General features: G+C 41.5%; 1 protein-coding gene across 1 annotated transcript in view; it reads left to right on the top strand.

Moving 5' to 3' along the window:
* The window catches only part of LOC106740603 (four and a half LIM domains protein 2), a 214,291-nt gene that overhangs the window by 27,962 nt on the left and 172,503 nt on the right, over positions 1-13,826 (top strand). The window lies entirely within an intron of this gene.

Below are 13,826 nucleotides of genomic sequence, written 5' to 3'. Positions count from 1 at the left end.
TGTTTGTGTAAAAATGTTCACAATTTAGTTCAACAATGCGATCGCCAAGCCGATCCGATACATTATTGATCATATTTCTCGTCTGATTTACTCGGCCTCCTACCGAGAGGTGCAATTATTCATATTATTGCAGATGAATCTTTTATGTTAGTTGAAAGAAACATCTACATCACACACAATCACGTCGTAGTTTTGCTAATAATTTATCGTTGATTAATTTTATTATTTAAATTCCCACGTCGGAATATCAATTTGATTCGATTGTAGTTTGCACGACAGAATTTGACTAAACCAGAAACTTAAGTTTCTTCCTCGATTCTTCGTCGATACACGTTTTTCGTAATTCTTTGTTTGAAATTTAATACGCGCGTCGAGATCGTCGTGCATCGGGCGATTTAAATAAAGGTCAGACTGGACGAGCCGCGAATTATTCGTGGGTCAGACCGACGAAGTGATGTCACTTCCGCGCGAATGACATCATTGTACCTCGGTTCAATGTCAATGTTTGTCTTCGCATCGGTGATGCCCCTGCCCACCGGAGAATTCGTCCTTTCTCGGTTCGCAGCTGTCACACGAGACGCGAGATTACGATAATCAGACACTTCCGGTATGCTCGCATATCCCCGACAGGAACCGGAGAGCGAGGAAAAATTCAGCACGTAAGAAGAGCGGAGTCGGGGGGAAATTTGAAGAATCTCGAGAATTCGAGCTAATTTTATCGTTCTGCTTGTCGCGCGCATCAACACACGTGGAGAGCATCATTTGAACAATTGGCCCGAGAATCAAAGTGGAATACAAGAAATCCGTCGAATGTTTTTACACTATTCAGACAGCATAAATTTCTAGAAGGTAGCTTAAGGATATCCAAAAGATGCTTTAATTTAGATATCTTTTAGAGAAAGACGCAAAGGGAGAGAGAGAGAAAGAGAGAGAGAGAGACTTTCAAAAATTTGTGTTGTCTGTGTTATTGCAATTTAACGAAACGTTGTATTTTAAATGATTTTTCATTTCCGTCTGAAATATTTTTACTTATTTTGTACGAGCGACGTCGCGCTTAAAATTTCATAATTAGCTAACCTCGTTGAGGAGTTAATTCAGTTACGCTCCTCGCACGGATAATAGCAATGCGCGGTCTGACTTACAGAGCGCTGAAATGCCGACTTCAGGTAATACCGAGCCTCGCGTACAGATTCTCGCCGTTACTCTGCGATGTCGCCGCAGAGATTAAAATCAAATCAAACGATAAATGGACTCTCCCGTTACTTTCTTCCTGCGGATTGTTACTATCTCTTATAATTTTATTATATGTATTACGCACATATGTGTGCGTATTCCTTATGTCATCTCGCGCTGTGAATCCCTCTTTGTTGCAAATTTATGCGTTATTAATTTCTCTTCGATTAAGCCTTCGTATTGCGATAGTTTTTTCTTTTTTAATGATCTCCGTTAAATAGGTAAATAATATAAGCTGCGTTTATATATATAGTCAATGAATATTTTATTAATAAAAGTGTTCAAAATTACTATAAACATAATTTGACAACAACATTAATGAAGTGAAATGCGTAAATTGTTATGTACAATTATTTTTTATCTTAAAAATTATTAAATGCACTCATTATTTTATTCGTTATTATTGCATTTCCCAGACAGCGCAATATTCAAAATTGAGACACGATACATCTTACATTCAGATTTTGGATATTATGCTGCCTGGATTTGAGAAATGACCAGTTTAATTTGATTTGAATTGGAAATGCACACATGTTATGTTAAAATGAATAATACATATAGAAATAAATATAGAAATGTTATCTTATGAGGTTTTACGAGGTTATTTCAGGTCTGGCGCAAACTTTCCATTTATATGGTATTACTGTTTCCACTCATATATTGTCGATTTCGCGGACATTCACATTCGAAAAATCTAAATTTCTCTTCAATCCGACGGTGAATTTATTTGGCACCTTATTAAAATATATTTAAATGCTCACTTTATTACGATAGTTCTTTCAACTTTCATTTTCTATACAAATATATCAAACTAGGAGACATTTATCGTATTATGAGGTTTCTGCATATACATGCAGTATACGAGTTTACAATTAAATATGTTGATGGATAAACGATAGATAGAAATCATTTAAATTTTCGCTACGCATTATTGGTTCGATTAATTTTTACATTACGTACACGCTATAGATTTATTTTATATTTTCTCAGACGCTCGAATATCCCCTTAAAGAATGAGCGTGTGTAATTTCAATGTACGGTCGGGTTTTCATTTAGCAGCGATAAATGGCCGTCAAAGATAAACCCGGATTCTCGGAGGCGTGCCAACTTGCATGACTTGAATCGTTCCCGAGACCACGATATGTCCCTAATAGATACATCCATTACGTTTCTCGGACAGCAGCCAAGTTTTTCGCTTTATAAGCGCGGCGTAACGGCACTGCGTTGGCAAAAAGCGGTTGCCAGTTAGACGGAGCCGCGATACGCGTTCTTACTTTTCCTCTTTGCGGAGAATTGCAATCGTTACCGGGCCTCTCGCAGGATATTAATTCAGCACGCTTGCTTTTTTACCGCGCCGACTCACCGTAACTCACCTCTCGAATATTTGCGGTTAAACGAATCTTACGGCGTAATGCCGTCTAAATCAACATCGGATAAATCGCCGCCGCGGCCATATTTCGGACGGTCAACGCCGAACTTATCTCGCTTCTCTCGACGCCAATAATGGCCTTGTTTATATCGGCCGTTTAACATGCGAGCCGCCTGGTAATTTCTTGCTAAATTATCCGTATTTCGGTAATACGTGTAAACGACGGCGCATTAAACCGGTATAATACGCGTCTTCCCAATGCGTATCGTGCCGACTTAATACGCCATCGTTTACACGCATTATCGAAATTAAGGTAATTTAAGGGTTCAGATCAATGTTACGTTCTGAAGAGAAGCATAGCTTTTAGGAATTAATTTTGCCGAGATGAAACAACAACGAAATTTTGCAACACTGCATATTTCTATATAGATTTTTAATATCCTACATAGATTCGCATGAGTCTCTTTGGATTTCTATAGGAGTCCATCGAAAAATTCTCAACGGGAATCATTATCACATTATCACACTTAAATGTTAAATTACAACGCAGAACTATCGTGAATGCAGCGTAAAATGAGGCAAGCGAACATTAATTTGCAGAACGTTTTTATTACGTTCCAATCGGAAAATCTCAGATTTTATATCTGTTATTATTTCCTTTTCATATTTTTTGCTGAAATGTATTACGATTACATTATGAGTTGTTACATAATTATATAATTGCATTGAAACTCTGATTGATTTGTGATATTTACATTCAAGTGATTTACGATGTTGGTATTCGAACAATACCGATATTATACCAATATCGTATCGAAATTCGTAGTACCCGTATTATACCATTATTATGTAAAATTTCGATATTACACGGTGAAAAAAGATTGGTCGTTTAAATGTGACATTGAACAAAGGTTGAGAGAAACAGTATTTCTGGCTTTATGAATCGAATTCGGCTGTCGAAAACCAGAAATTCTTTAAACAAAACGCGGTTTGGTACGTTCATCGTCACGTTAAATTCAACCACTCTTTTCTCACCGTGCAGATGTCCGCATCCAACACTGATATTATTACTGAAATTTTCATAATATCGGTATTATAAAATAAAATATGCACAATGCCAGAGTACGTGTGTATGTGTGCGTGTAACCACTAGCAAAATATAATCTCGATATTCGTTCCGTGCTTTGAATTACTTGGGAATAGATGTATTACTTTAAATAAGTGTTATCTCATTATTGGCGCCTGCTAAGCACACATACATCGGTATCCTTGAAAAAAGATGAAACGATTGGCGTAAAGTCAACGGTTGCGTTTGTGAGAACAAAACGCCGAGCGGTTCGACTTACAAGCATTTCGAGGATTTGATATCACTGTGAATATACGTTTTGCGATCTAAGAGGGCACATTGATCGGACCCGCTGATCGATCGAGATCGAGCTCACTCGTGCGTTTCGCTTCGCTCGGCGCGATGCCACGTCGCGCGATTCCGGAGGGAATTCTTTCGAATTGCGTCAAAACCGCGCGAATGGCCATCGACCACCGCTCTCCAATGGAACGAGAACGGCGTAAGTGAGTCACCGCTATATTACGAACGACGGGCGGGGAAGGGGGAGGCACGGAACAATTGTGACATGCGCCGCTAAATGTTTAACGGCTCGCACTGGTAAATCCAATTAGAGCATTTCTTTCGCGTCCCGCCGCAACCAATCGGGTATCCGGCACGATTTGTCGCTTCGCAGATGTGTTCGATTCGCGATTCGCCGCGCTAGACCGCGCGAATGAATTCAAGAGTCCTTTCGGCAGGTTTCTATTTATCTTCTGACAAATATGTCAGTCAATAACTATACATTAAAACCGATTTTATTCACCGTTGTTCGTCTTAGAAAAGTCTATTTTGTATAAACATTTAAATTTGTAAATTTGTAAAAAAAGACACCGTGTTTTTAAACAAAACTAACTTTTAACCTATTTTGGAGCGGAGGAAGGGGGAGGGAGAAGGCTATATTATCATTCCTGTACCTTCCTATTATGTAGTGTCGCCACATTTTTATAAATAACGTTCTAAGTGATAAATATTTCATAACATTGAGTCCAGAATCAATTGAAAAACATTTTGACGAGTGTCGTCTCGTTAGGTTTTTAATTTGAAATATTAATTATTAACAAAATTATTATATAAAATGTAAACAAGGGCCATACCACTTTCTTTTCTACTATTTATAAATATAGGTTTTTTTTTAATTTCTTAAAAATTAATTTCTTACATTTATATATTATTTCTTATCTTAAAATAACGATTTGTCTCAAATAGATTCTCTTTCTTTGACAATCCTCAGTTCCTGCATTTTTGATCAAATAAGGAACACTAGACCAGTCACAAAGAAGTTTTAGATGTCCAGATGCTTACTTGATGGACTCTAGCACGAATGACGATGATACTGCGTGAAACCGGAAGCGCTCTATCGTCGGCCCGTCTCGCCGATGTATTCCGGGAACGATTGACTTGTAAATCTATGTAAACACAAGGTAATTGCGAGATCATACGCCATTCGACGTCGTCGTCACGGTTAGGCTGCTTCTGGCATATCGAAACGTGTTTACCTCATTTACTTCTTATTTCTTTCTTTACTCTTTTCTTTTTTGTAACATGTCCGAGGGAGAAAACGACTTTTTCCGATGCGCCGATATTTTGCTCTGCCTCGGTCGTAGGTGTCGTTCGCGCGCTAGATGTAAATAAATGTAAGTGTGTCAAGCAAAAGGTAGATAAATGTGGGCATTGTGAATGTCGCGTTGAACACGATGATACGCCAAGAATGACAGCCTTTAGAAAAGTTCGCTCGGTGGATCGATAGGAGAGTCGATCGGCGTAGAATGCAGAGAGAGTCCGAATAAAATTCATCAGAATGATTGAATGAAACTAAAATTAGGTAACGCAGAATAGTTAAATTGAAATGGCACATCAATAGGGCTGTTTATATTAATTTATTATTATATTATATTTAAAATTAGCAAAAACTTTAATTTTATACATTCATGTGATGCTTGTTAAACTTAATTTATAAATATGTTTATTTTTCAATAAGTACTTGAATAAAATATTAACCGGAAAATAAAATACATTTATAATAAATTCGGTAGTATATTTAATATATAAGCTATACTTTATTTTTTTCAATAAATCTACCCTGTATTTCACCTCAAACATTTCTTTTCACAGTTTTTCTTTTTTCTAATATAAAGTATAAACATTTTTTTTTAATATAGATCTGGATGGAATGCTATCGAAAAAGTGGTGTAAAGATTGCCAAACGTTAAATAATCTTAAAAGATGCAAAAAGGCAATACTTTTTATGATATTATTGGCCAATCCATATATTAAACTTGAACAAAATTCAAAGCCGGAAGATCTCGGGAATAGCAATAACTATTCACAATTCGTTAAGTCTATTGTTAAAACAATGAAACCACAATATTAATGGAAATATTTAAATAGTCAAAAGACTTCAATATGTCAATTTTACATATTAGAATAATACCAGTACTAATTTCATTAAGAATTAAGCAATTTTAATACAAATTTTAATTGAATTAGTTTTCATTTAGGTGACTTTTAACTGAAAAATTATCAGTTACCTCACTCAATCCTGCTTGCATGCATACAGTACGCTTTCCTGGAGATTTCGACTTGGCATTTGCCGCCAGATTTTTCGATAGTTCCGCATCGTACGACGGTCGCCCGTGCGCGTCGCACGAAGGGAACGTTGTCGCGCTCTGCTTCGCCAGCGGACGTAGGAAATATCGGTCACGACTACAGGCGAAATGGAAATCCGGCGCGCGTCCATTAACTTTCTTGCGGTTATTAGCTGGGAGGGTCTCGTCGGTGTGAATGGCGCCTTAAAAACGGCCGCAGCGCGTGTAGTAGCGCCCTTGAATGCGAGAGCTATGTGGACAACGTCTCGGTCTTACATTACGGAGGACATGCACGTCTACATCGACTTCGCGTGAGCTCTCGTTTTCACGCGCCTTCATCGAGGAGAAAAATACACCCGGAGACGACGGAGTGTCATTTGCCGCCTTCGTATCGACCGGCCTTCGGCTCGTATCGGCTTCACCGAAGGATCCGGCTGTTACTTCTGTCGTTTAGCGTCGCTTCTAATTTTTGCACGCGCAAGAAAGATACGAAGAGAGCAAGAACTTGAAAGAGGTATCGCGAAGCGGAGAGAAACGCCGGCGGATTTCGACGAAATCGCGGCCCGGCTCGGCAGCGGAGGCTGCGTTTCCTCCCGGCATGGATAGTCAAAGTGCTAACCGATTCGATCCCGAGGTGTACCCTCGCTCTTGCCATTTCGGGCGAAAAGATACGCGCGCGCAAGACCCCGTTCACCGCTTGCGGTCACAGCTCTCTTCGCGCGCAAAAAGGCGGGGGCGTTGTGACAGGACCTTGTCGCGGCCCACACCCAGGGACGTATCCGGTGACTTCACGAAATGCGATTTTACGAGGGAAGCGCCTCGCGCCCGGATTTATCGTCGGACGGGAAACGTGAAATCATTCTCGTCGGCGGCCCCTCCGAAACGGGAGGTTTACTTTTCGTCGGGCTTCGCCTATGCTTCGATAAAGCCGCCTCTACTTTATCTCAATTCCTCCGAGTATATATATATATATATATATGAACGCTGAATGCACCTCGATAGAGAAATTTTGTATATTAAATTCGCTATATATATGTTTCTGAAAGACTCAGCAGGCGGCGCTGTGAAATATCATGAATCAGCCAATGGCTAAGAACGAGTCGAACACACGTGAACGTATAATTCACAGAAGTAAAATAATATACGTACTTTTAACAATTCAAGGTACAAAGGGTTAAAGTAGACTGGGACAGACTCATCACGATGCAGCATGTACTCGTGAAAAAATTTATCTTATTTATATTATTTTTATTATTTTTCACAGAAAAGGTTGTGTTACGGAAAAAAAATAGATAGTCCGCAAAATTATTTCCGACATAAAAACATAGGGGAGAAAGTTGTCGTTATCATCTTTGTACAGTCGATCGTAACAATTGGTTGTCGGAAAAATGTCAACATCGAAATCCCGACAAGCGTAATAATCCGCTCCCGTCTCTTGTAGCGCGAAATCCGAAACGGAGAGTTAAGGCCCCGGTTACGTAATATCTAATTATTAGACTTCCTTATATCGGCGATCGTATCGTAAACACAATAATCGGTCGCTCGGGTGAATAAAGTGGTTCCTCTCTCGTTCTCTTTCTATCCTTCGACACTTGGTAGAACCGCCGGTGCTGCTTTTACCATATCGCCACGTCCGCGGAACGAAATGACTTAGCCAGCTATGAAGTTCTTATCTGACACGCGTCTTATGCCATCTGTACAGGTAATCATGATACGCCCCGATTCGATCCATTTTCACGCGCACTCTTCGCGTAGCGAATATGCACGAGTGTGCGCGCGCGCAATAATTTTTTCATTAACTTTCTAGACATCGGCTGTTATCTCTCGTGACTTTCTACGTGGCGATTTAATCATTTTCGCGACAGGCATGGAACATGTTTTCACGAGCATCCGGCATGAGAAGTATCAATATTAATGGCAGTGCCGCTCTAAAGCGGGATCTTACAATATTTTCTGTGCCGTGAAACCCATTAGGAGTCCGGTGAAGTTTATAGGCTCCTTGTTAAGACGATATATTTTCATCTATTGGAAACGTAGTCGCAAAGACCTTCGACCCTGTCAAAATGTAGTTACTAAAAGATAAAGAAATTAAATTTGTTATGTTGTATTAAATTGGTTTTATTTTGTTAATGCTACATTTCAGTTCGAGGTCAATGGAGATAATTTTTTCCGCTCGAATTCACGGATCTTCTGAAAAATCGATTTATACATTTCAGAATTGAGAAACCTCGGCTCCGAAACGATATTTTCGTCTGATATTAATATAATGCCAAAGGCAATTTGTAGTGATATAATCGGCTTCGCGGAAAAGGATTTTCACGAGCGTTTTTCGACGTAAGAGATATTAATACTCCGCCGGATTTTAAAGGACAACATTTATGAAATTATGTGAGGAAATCAAAATGATCAATTTGTAATGCTGCATGCCGCAATTATTTAGATATATTTGACGAAAATACATATATAACAATATTTTGTAAAGTATGAATAATTGTTTACACACAAGTAATTTCTAAGTAATATAATATTTTAACAAAACAATATGGCGATACGGCGAAGCGTCTTAAAAGCAGAATATATGCAAAAATAAAAAATAAGAATACACAGTATTTAACGCTATAATTTGCATATACAGAATGTCTGATGCAGGGCGTGTCAACCGTCTCATACTTATAATTTAGGTCAATATGAACAAAAAAGTCTTGCACCATTTTCCAAGCAGTACGAAAAACTTCGAGTTATTAATTATTAAAAATGGCCTTGTATACAGATTTCTTTAATTAATAACTTGAAAATTTGCGTGTTATTTGCAAAGTGATACTGGACTTTCTTATTCAAAGCGACCTAATCTAAGTATGGGAAGCTTTCGATGGATGAACGCGCTGCTCCACCGGGCCATTACCGGGAACTCCCACTGATCGCTTCCTTTTCGACTAGGCTTATAAACAGAAAAGTTCAAAGTTAATATTTATATAAAATAAAACTAATCAATTATTAACTTTGTGTAAAAAATTAATTAATAATTAATCCTAATAAATGAAATAAAGCTCATTATTTAAAGTTACGTAATATTGATGTAACCAAAGTATTAAAATAAGCTACACACGCCCGTGATTAAATACAAATTATAAAATATTATTGAAAATACATCGCTCATTACATACGTATAATTTTACATAATCTCTGGATCGAGAAACGCTCGCTGGAAAGTGATATTTGCATCTAACAATATAACACGAGATAATAGGAGACCGCGCGAATTGATTAAACCTACCTGCGGGATTATCGTCTGGAGAATTATCGCGACGTGACTCCCATTGTCGGTGCTCTCTCTTTCCTTCTCTTTCTCCCGACGGTCGACGGCCGATATCGACGTGTTTCCAATAGATCCACGTACGGAAGACCGCGAACGCGTCTCGATTGATCAAGATATCATCGCGTCGTCTCGCCGTCGTCATCGTCGTTGTTACAGCGGACGCTCGCGCGAGGCGTGATGCACGAAGCGCGGGCCGATTGTCTGGCTTTTGCGGCGTGACGCAAGAGTGAAAGCACTCCGCTTATGGGACACGCGTGATTAATAACGCGCTCGCGCTCCTTCGCGTGCGTTCGTTCGCGGACAAGGTACGATACGTATGTCGTATATATACGCGGGACGAGAGGAACGCGATCGAGAACGAGACGAGTCGGCCCGTAGCGGCTTTTAAATCGCCGAGAGACGCTCTCCGGCCGCGCGGCGCGCGATTATAAATTATTCCGCGATAGCTAATCATCGATGCGCGCACGAGCAACGATGCAGTTAATTTAGCGATTATCCACGCCGCAACGGAGAGCGGCGATATTTCAGCCGTTCAATGCCGCCGCGGCTTTTCATTGTCTTCCGCGTGACGGGAAAAATCAACGCGCGTCATTTCGTTCACGCGTGAAGGGCTCGACGGGCACATCGACCGAATCCCTCTAGTAAGAGTATGAACGTGTTTGTTACTTTTATTACTTATGTTCGGATCGTTCCGTCGATCGTTGAGTACCGCCAATTATCGAAGACGATCCGGCTAAAGATTCTTAAAGGCGGAAGAAACAAGGTGATCCTTCTCGATGGCAATTGCCCCGCTCGTGCTGCGAAGGGTGACACGAGAGAAAATCGAACGATTTCGATGGGACATCTCGAACCATCTTGAACCATCGATAGAAATATAATCTTCCTTATTTTTAATGACGTCTTCAACGTTGATTCTCGAACGTCTCAAGACCAAAGTGAAAACTAATCTTCCGATTTTGGCTCGAAGTAACGATGTGCCTTATTCGCCAAATACAGCACATCGTTTTGAGAACGATGAGAATATCGATAGAAAACTAAACGCCTGCTTTGAAAATCGGAAGATTATATTTTTACTTTGGTCTTGAGACGTGCAAGAATCAACTTAAAGGTGTAATTCAAAATAAGGAAGATTATATTTCACAGAAATAATAAAGAGAAAATTAAAACTTTGCTTATTATTACTTATTCTCCGTGCGAAACTTCTCAAACGCCTTGTAATAAGTAACGGTGACGAGTTATTTTCCAAACTCCAAATTCCGCTTATCGTCGCCGACGTAAGAAAAGTAATATTACCAAGAGCCGTTGCTAAAGAAAAAATATGTTCGACGGTAACGGCGTTACAAGTAGCGCATTACTCTTTGAAACTGATTAATAAGCGCGTGCGCACGCCACGCAAACACACATACACGGTCGACCTCGCGGTATTACCGGGGCCCGAGGAGTCCTCGAAGAATCGTCCCTGCCGATGATCGGTGGTAGCTTCAACTTTCCATTTCTGGCGCGGCGCGGGACCCGGCGCGCAATTTCATCGGAGCTCTCGTAACTTTCGGCGAGATAAGGGAAAAGGGATTTTACGAGCCAGGCCGTATCGCGCGGTTTAAGGACCGTTCTCCTTATTCCCGCGTCCTCCTCCTCCTCGCTGGCCCCGTTTTCTCCCCTCCGATCAGCGATATTGTCGCCTGACTTTTCTCGCCGCGAACGTAAACATGCGCTAAGTAACGTTCCCGCAGGATATTACTCCTTTTTTCCTCGGCCAGCCCCATTAAAGGATCGCCGGGGTCTCATTAAGGCGCGCGCGCGCGCGCGCCGAGACCGGCCGTCAGGACACCGGCGTCCTTACAGCGCCGACGACATTCCCCAACGTTCCTACGACGGGGTTCCACCTCCGCCCGGGTAACGTCGCGGGTTTTATGCGCGCGCTCTTCTAGGCCGTGAAGGAGAGAACGGGACTGAGGGAAGTCGTCGCGCGCCTTCTCTCGAGCATTCGACCGCTTCATCTTACTCCACAGTTGACATTTTCGCCCTTACGTTACACTTGGAATTCTGCGACACAATGCGAGGCTGCGGAAAATAGATTGACTCTAATTACGTAATCTACCGCGATTTTCACCATGATGACGCTTTAATTCTCGTCTTTGCCGGCGCCCAAATAGGTTGTTTCGAATATTCTTACGCATTTAATAATCGAAATATCGAGAGCGTTTGTAACTTCAAGATGGCGTTAGCATTAAATTTCGTAGAATCAAGGGTTCAAGGGAGAAGACGAGTGTGTGAGTATTGTTCAAAAGTTCTTACCGGTCGATAAGCTGTCTAAGTAGGCAACGACCGTCCTTAAAGGCGTCAAAATAGCATCCGAATTTCGGGTTATCTTTGCGATTATCTCGAACCAGCTCTCGCTGGTCCCCGCCTGAATCCTTTCCCCGCCGTTGCGGAACGCTCGGTAAGCGCTTCTCTCATCATCATCATCATCATTATCATCATCGTGACGTCAGTGAGAGCGAGAAGACTACACACGGTAGTTAAACCCCGCGCAAATGAGAGAATCCAAGGGGGAAAGTTTCGACGAGGTGTAATTTGGACGGACCACATTTGCGGAGGCTCATATAACGTCGGTGTAGTAACGAGAACCTCGGGATAATCTTTTCTCCATTTTTTTTTATCTACCGTTTCCGCGTTTAGCCCCTTTCACGTTTAGAGCATGTCGTTAATTGCTAATCGCGTGCCCGGCATGGCCGCTCGAGAGTGAAAGACGACGCTTCCGCTCTCGTTCCGCCTCCGTCGAAAGGATCGCCCGTTTACTTCTGGCCGTCATAAACGATGTCGACGCGCTCTCCTTAGTCAGACGGAACCGCCCGGCCTGTCCCGGTTCCACGGCGGATTGGCGAGCAGGAACTCGGTAATTGGGGAGGTCGAGATATTACGATCTGCCGAATCTCGGTGTTCGAATTTTTCAGGTAGTTCATTGTAACGAAGAACCGTGTAAAAATGTCAGATTCTCTTTTTCTCTCTCTCTTCTCTCTTCTTCCTCTCAGAAATGATCCTCTTTAAGCCGCACATGTGTTTCTTTAATTAATGAGAATACAGACGTGCTATTGGTTTTTTTTTTTTCGGAAATGCTGCTTTCTTTAGAATTATTTCGTAACAAATACGGTTCGCTATTGTATTGTATTGGATTATCTCGGAAGATGAATCATTCTATCGGCGCCATCGAGCTGTTGCTCGAAATATGGCGAAAGATTCTCGATAACAACGGCCAATACTTTGATTAAAATATTACATGTCGTCTCACTGTTGCTAATAAATAAAGATGGCTTTAATATTAAACGGATTTATGCGCCTAATAAATAAAGGTTAAATCTAACGTATGAGGTTATTCCAGATCTGGCGCTAACTTTTCATGCGTGTTTCATGTTACCCCGTTTCTCCGCTTCTATATTATCGACTTCACGAATATTTTCGTCGAAAGATCGAAATTTCTCCTCGACTCGACGGTAAATTTACACGACGCTACACTGAAATATGCTTTTAAATTGTTCATTCTATTATTACGACAGTTTCTAAACCTCCGTTTTACACACGAATATCTCAAACTAAGAGAAACTGGTTATGGGCTTCCCACGTATTTTTGCGCCATACGAGTTTGCAATTAAACATCTCGATGGATAAACGATAGATAAAAATAATGGAAATTTCTGTCACTTCCGCGCAATGCGTTCAATTCACCGTTGCGTTATATACACACTTTAAGTTTACTTCATACTCGCACAAACGTCGAATCTCTTTAACAATACACCGCGGAGCATCTCTGTCTCTCCTTTTCTGTCCCCTCTCTCTCACTCTCTCTCTCTCTCTCCCTCTCTTTCTCGGGCGCCCTTCCACGCTTGCCCCCTCGACGCGGGAGTCGCCACTATTAATCGATCCTACCACGTCGATGATGACCGCAGGCTGATGAACCTCCTCGGCGAGGAGGTCGCGCGTGCGAGAGAGCTTACGCGCTTGACATATCTTCGCGGGTGCCCGAAGCATCTCCGAGCGGTCTCCGTCGTCGGATTAACGGGAGAATCGAGCTGCCCCGCCTCACCTCAGGGAGGACCGCAGGAGCGGTGGATAGGAGGCGAAGGAGCCGACGGAGGCGAAGGAGGACGAAAAGGGGGGACGACGTAGACAAGCGAGAGAGGGTACACCGAGGAAGGGGACGGTCCGCGGGCGGCGGGGGGC

This window comes from Dinoponera quadriceps, unplaced genomic scaffold (assembly GCF_001313825.1).
Source record: "Dinoponera quadriceps isolate SergipeBrazil2010 unplaced genomic scaffold, ASM131382v1 scaffold278, whole genome shotgun sequence".
In the NCBI taxonomy this organism is placed as follows: Eukaryota; Metazoa; Arthropoda; class Insecta; order Hymenoptera; family Formicidae; genus Dinoponera; species Dinoponera quadriceps.
Note: the sequence above shows the minus strand (reverse complement) of the source record. Positions and strands in the feature narration are given on the sequence as shown.